The sequence below is a fragment of the Malania oleifera genome, chromosome 7 (genome assembly GCF_029873635.1).
Source record: "Malania oleifera isolate guangnan ecotype guangnan chromosome 7, ASM2987363v1, whole genome shotgun sequence".
NCBI lineage: Eukaryota > Viridiplantae > Streptophyta > Magnoliopsida > Santalales > Ximeniaceae > Malania > Malania oleifera.
In genome coordinates, this window is record NC_080423.1 from 92,485,691 (window position 1) to 92,491,699 (window position 6,009).

Genomic DNA, 6,009 nt, shown 5'->3' on the forward strand with positions numbered 1-6,009 from the left:
ATCAATCATTATCAAGCTTAAATCAACTAATATTTGCATTTACACTGAAAATCAAAACACCCACTTCTAGTATTACAAAACAAAATTGAAAATAAAACAATATATAAAGATCGTGAGCAGTTCAGACAGTGACAAGATCAAAAGGGCTCAAGACATGCTGCAGGCACAGGAGGAAGCTGTCTTTGAGGCTTAAGCTAGAGCTTTGGGGCTATGTCAGTACTGGATAAGAAAACTAAGGTTGCATTCATCAACACTTCAATTAATTATTGGATAATCAATTCTCTCATAAGTAATTCTACGTAAGCAATTTTATAGTACAAGAGCTTGTCAATTCTCAAACTTCTCATGAAAAACCATAAATTTGACTCCCTATATCTCAAGAACTATCTTCAATTCACCTTTAATCAAGAATGTCATACATAAATTAAACAAATCCACTAAGAACACTCACAAAATGCAGCATGGTCTTGTTGTTTAGCAGTGACAATTGACTCCCCAAAATGCTGATGAAACAACAGCAGCTCAATTTCTAAGAATTCAGATCAAAACATCACGCATGAATGCAAAATATCAGCTCTGGAGTCCAACCACTGCACTGGAGATCAAGCTTTCAGGTGCTGTATTTGTCACATGTGCATCGCCAGCATGTGGGGTGCATGCACAGCTGGCAAGGGCACTCCGGCTATGGTGCTCTGACTGAAGACAGATCAAGGTCAAAGAATCTAATGGTGGCGTGGACAGCGGATGTGTCGAGGAAAGCCAGACGTTTACCAAGGTGTGGCAACAGTTAGAGCTTCTGCTGGCATGTGAAGGCTCTCCAGTCATCAGATGACAACAAATTTTTGAGGAAAGGCTTTTCAGGGCATTCTATTTTTCATGGTGATGGATTGCAAATGGTTCTAGGAAAGAGGTGTTCGAAATTTAGGATCAAATGCTGTTATTTTGGTTCTACTTTCTGGCGATCAACACTGCTGTGTTCGAAATTTAGGATCAAATGCTGTTATTTTGGTTCTACTTTCTGGCAATCAACACTGCTGGTAATAAACCAAGTAGTGTTGACTAAGGAAGGAGAGGCAAGAAGAAATATAAGGAAGAAGATTCAAGACAGAACAGAAGTTGGTTCAAGAATTCTGCAGAAATTGCTGGAAATTTAACAGAGAATGTTGAACCTATGTTAGGAGAGGTCTTGGATTTGGAGTTGTATTGGATTTGGATAAAATGTACCTAAAATTGTATTGAAATTTGTCCAAATCCATCCAAAACAAAATCCACACTCCCAAACATTACCTGAGGATGAAGAATGGGCATAAAATAGGGGGATTGAAGAAGGAAGAATGGAGATCATGGTTGGGCTCTTATACCAAACGATGCGAAACAGCAATGAGGAACTACTGCCAAGAGAGAAATTGGAAGAGGAAAAGAGGGAAGAAGAGGAAGGAAGAAGAGAGGAAGAAGATTAAAGAAATTGGGGAACACAAGTTCAGTTCTCAGTTTAAATCCACAAAAACTACCTCTTATAGGGATTTCACACCCTATTACAATAAAGCCTAAAACAAATGCAAGATTACAAATAAACCCCTAAAAGTACAAGATATTACAAATTGACCCATATCACAAACAAACCCCTCAAGTACACATAATTAAATCAGGCTTGACCTATTAAATCAAACACACATAATAACTACACACGTTAACTAATATATTAGGGTTTAGAACCCAAATATACCTTGACCTTGTTCTCCAAAACTGATTCCAAATTGGGTCAAAGTAACTCATCCAGTTACATGCTTCCCATTCTACATCACCATACTTAAGATTTAGTTAAGACTGTGCCCGTCGGATAAAAAAATTTAGTTAAAACGTCACCACACAACCTAGATTTCCCCATTAAGACCTTTCACCAACACCTTCATAAATTTCCATCATGTAAGCACCAACATTTCCCCCATTAACATCTACAGCCCCCCTCCTAAACATCTCTAGTTTAACCAACACTTCTTCGCATTCAATATTCAAAATGCTATTGAGTTAATAATATCATATATATAAGACGGAGATCAAAATTATCACGCAACTAGAAGACCGTTCTCTCAAACTTGCTACCTACAACAATACTACTCAATGGTGCCATGGCAGTCACTATGGTTGGCATATCATTTACTAGTGCAACTACATGGTGGTCCACAATACAGCAGTTTTGATGATTAGGAAGTCACAACCTACAGCTAAAACCAAGCTGTTCGCAAGTAGCAACCAAGGTAGGCTGTGTTAGAATCAAAGAGGAGCCAAAGTTTTGGGAAAAGAAAAAGGTTTACATTGAATCCATTCGGGTTTTACAAGAGATAAAAGGACTTATATAGTCTACAAAAACAAAAGGGAAAAGGACTATTTTACCCTTACATAATGCAAAATATAAATATTACTAACATCCACCCTTAAACTCATGATGTGGCAACAAGAAGCATCAAGCGTTTGTCCACCAAAAAACAAAAGCACTGGACAGTGCAGGATATCGTAAAGAAGTCAGCAACCTGCATGGAGAAGGGAACAAAAGGTAAAGTAATAGTCCCTTACTGAAGGTGGTGTCTGATAACATGACAATCAATTTCAAAGTGTTTGGTCCGTTCATGAAACATTGAATTCCTTGCAATCTGGATAGCACTCTTATTGTCACAATACAGAGGAGTAGGAGCAAAAAATGTAACACCCATATCAACCAACAACCAATGTAACCACACAATCTCAGTCGAGGTAGACGCCATCACACGGTATTCAGCCTCAGTGGAAGAGCGCAAACAACTGCTTGCTTCTTGCTTTTCCAAGAAATAAGAGTCACCTAAAAATATACAAAAATCGGTAGTGGACTTTCGATCAGTAAGATTAGTAGCCCAATCCGCATCAGAGTAGGCACAAAGCTTCAATGACGAGGTTGAAGAGAATAAAAGACTCTGATAGAGAGTCCCTCGAAGATATCGCAAGATGCGCAAAATAGCTGACCAATGCACGAATGTAGGTGAAGCAACAAACTAACTCACGACGTGGACAACATAAGCAATATCTAGGCGAGTAATAGTTAGATAGACCAAACTACCAACCATAGTGCGATACAAGGTGGGATTGGGTAGGGGAATACCATCAGTGGGAGTGTAGTGGGCATTAATCTCAAAAGGAGTACACTTAACAAATAAAGCTGAATCATGAGCACTGGAAGAGAAGCCAAGAGAAGTGACAACCATCGAAAACTTCTCAAACCAAGCTCGAGGGGCTTGTTTGAGACCATATAAAGCCTTTTTGAGTTTGCAAACCTCACTTGGGTTATGAGGGACACCAAGCGGAGGTACCATATAAACTTCCTCCTTCAGATCCCTATTCAAGAAGGCATTTTTAATATCCAACTAAGAAACAGCCTAGTGACGAACAAAAGCTACAGCAATAAGAGCACAAACAATTGTCATCTTAGCAACAAGGGCAAAAGTCTCCTCATAATCCATACCATACTCTTGGGTAAAACCCTTAACAACCAAACGAGCTTTGTATCACTCAATAGAACCATTTGACATTGTTATGATCTTTTAAACCCAACGAGAACCAATCGATTTCTTACTAGGAGGGAGTGACACCAAGTCCCAAGCATGAGTTTTATGCAACGCAGACAGTTCCTCAGCCATAGCAAGTTGCCAAAGAGGATCACAAGCAGCCTCCTTATACGAGGTAGGCTCACAAAGTGGGTGAATAACTGCTAAAAAGGAAGTGAAAGAACCATAATAACAAGAATAAGCAAAATCTGGTAATTGAGTGGACTTAACAAGTTCACTTGGGATAACGAGACTGATGAGAATCCACAACCACGGGAGATTCTTGTGGGACTGCAAGAGGAGCATCATCACCACCACCATTTGCATCGTTATCACCACCACCATTTGCATCGTTATCACTACCACCATCGCCACCATTTGCATTATCAAAAAAAAATGGTCAATACGAATAAGGTTTGACTGTGCCATATGAGGAGAGCTAGTAGGAACGGCAAAGAAATGATGTGTTCCAAGGAAGACAACATGACGAGAGACATATAATTTCTGAGCAACAGGATCAAAACACCTATAACCCTTCTGTCCCCCTCCATAACCAAGGAAGACACGCACGGCAGAACATGACGATAATTTAGTACGCTCAATAGTGAGACGAAGGACAAAACATAGACAACCAAAGACTTTTAGAGAGGAGTAATCAAGGGGAGACCCATATAATTTTTCCCAAAGGGAGAGACCAAAGTTGTGAGATGTGGGGATTCTATTAATCAAGTGTACCACGGCAACAACTGCTTCCCCCTAGAATTCACTCGAAACCTTAGTAGATAAGAGAAGAGAGCGACCTATTTCAACAACATGACGATGTTTTCTTTTGGCAACATCATTTTGTTGAGTATTGGTACAAGAAGATTGATGAACAATACCATCAGAGATGAGCAACTCAGAAAATGTGTTAGAAGTATAGACATAAATGAAAAATTAGATCGACGTTTCATTAAAAAGACCCAACAATACCGAGTATAATCATTGATAAAAAAGACATAGTATCTAGACCCCCCTTTTGTGTCAATAGGGGCAAGACCCCACACATCAGAGTGAATTAAGTCAAAGGGTGCAATAGACTTAGACATGGTGTGATTAAAAGGGAATGCAGAAAATTTTTCAAATTTGCAACCACAACAATCAGAAATATAATGTATATGTAAGTCACCCAAAACATCACTAGATACCAAAAATTTTAAACAAGAGGCCGACACATGACCAAGTCTAGAATGCCACAAATAAAAAGCAGAAGATGAGGAATCCAATCAAAATGAGGAGAGGTCTACTCTCGATGCTACCACATGATCAGGAACACATAGCTCATCCAAAACACATATGCCACCCTCTGTACAGCCTATCCCAATCAGCTTCCTGGATTGAGGATCCTGCACGTGACAAGTAGAGAAAAAATTAATAGAATAACCAGCATCACACAATTAACCAACAGAGACAAGACTCATGGTTAGGTTAGGAATGCGATAAACATCTGAAAGTGAAAAATTTTGAGTACGAATGGAACCAACACCCTTTAAAGCCATAGGAGTGCCATCAGCAATTAGCACAGAATTTGAATAACATGATGGATATATAGACGTAAATGAAGGGAAGTTAGGGGACGTATGATGAGATGCACCAGAATCTAAAACCCACAAAGAAGAGGATATACTTGAGGAAGTAGACGATGATAAACTTACTACAGATGGAGTCGACATGGCATATGGTTGTGAAGCAAGAAATTGCTGGAACTATTCTACAAGGGCACTCATGCAAGGATCAAATAAGGAATCATTCCCCAAGTTATCCGATGAAAGGGTAACAGCTGCTGTATTAGATCGGTGCCCTCCTAGTCGCCACTACTGGGGCATTGGGCCCCCTAAACACTGAGATGACTTTCCTCCATGTCACCAAGGCTGTAAATTTTGAGTCTTATTCAACAATTTTGGACACTGAGTCTTCAAATGTCCCTTCTCTTTACAGAAGTTGCACTCATTGTTTGGGCAAGGCAAAGATCGATTCTGACTGAAAGAGGGTGGTTTAGGAGGAGTAGCCAAAACGGATGCAAATGGGGGATAGGTTCCCTTTCTAGTCTGAGATTTGAGACGAGTCTCCTCTGCCAACAATTCACTGACCACTAAATCAACTGAAGGTAGTGGAACGCGATGTAAAATCGATCGACGAATGCCCTCAAAATCATCACGAAGAGCCATCAAGAATTGAACCAATGTTGCTCTTCCCTACGAACAATATATGGAGTAAACTTCTGTAATTCCACAGATTCTGTGAGAGCTAATTGATCCTAAAGATCAGTCATAGCCGAATAAAAATCCCGAACACTTCTATCCTTTTGTGCTTCATGTAGCTTGGGATGAATTGTAAAGTTCGGTCACAATCCAATTGGTGTGTCTGAGCCATTCTAAGGCTCTCATCTAAGTAA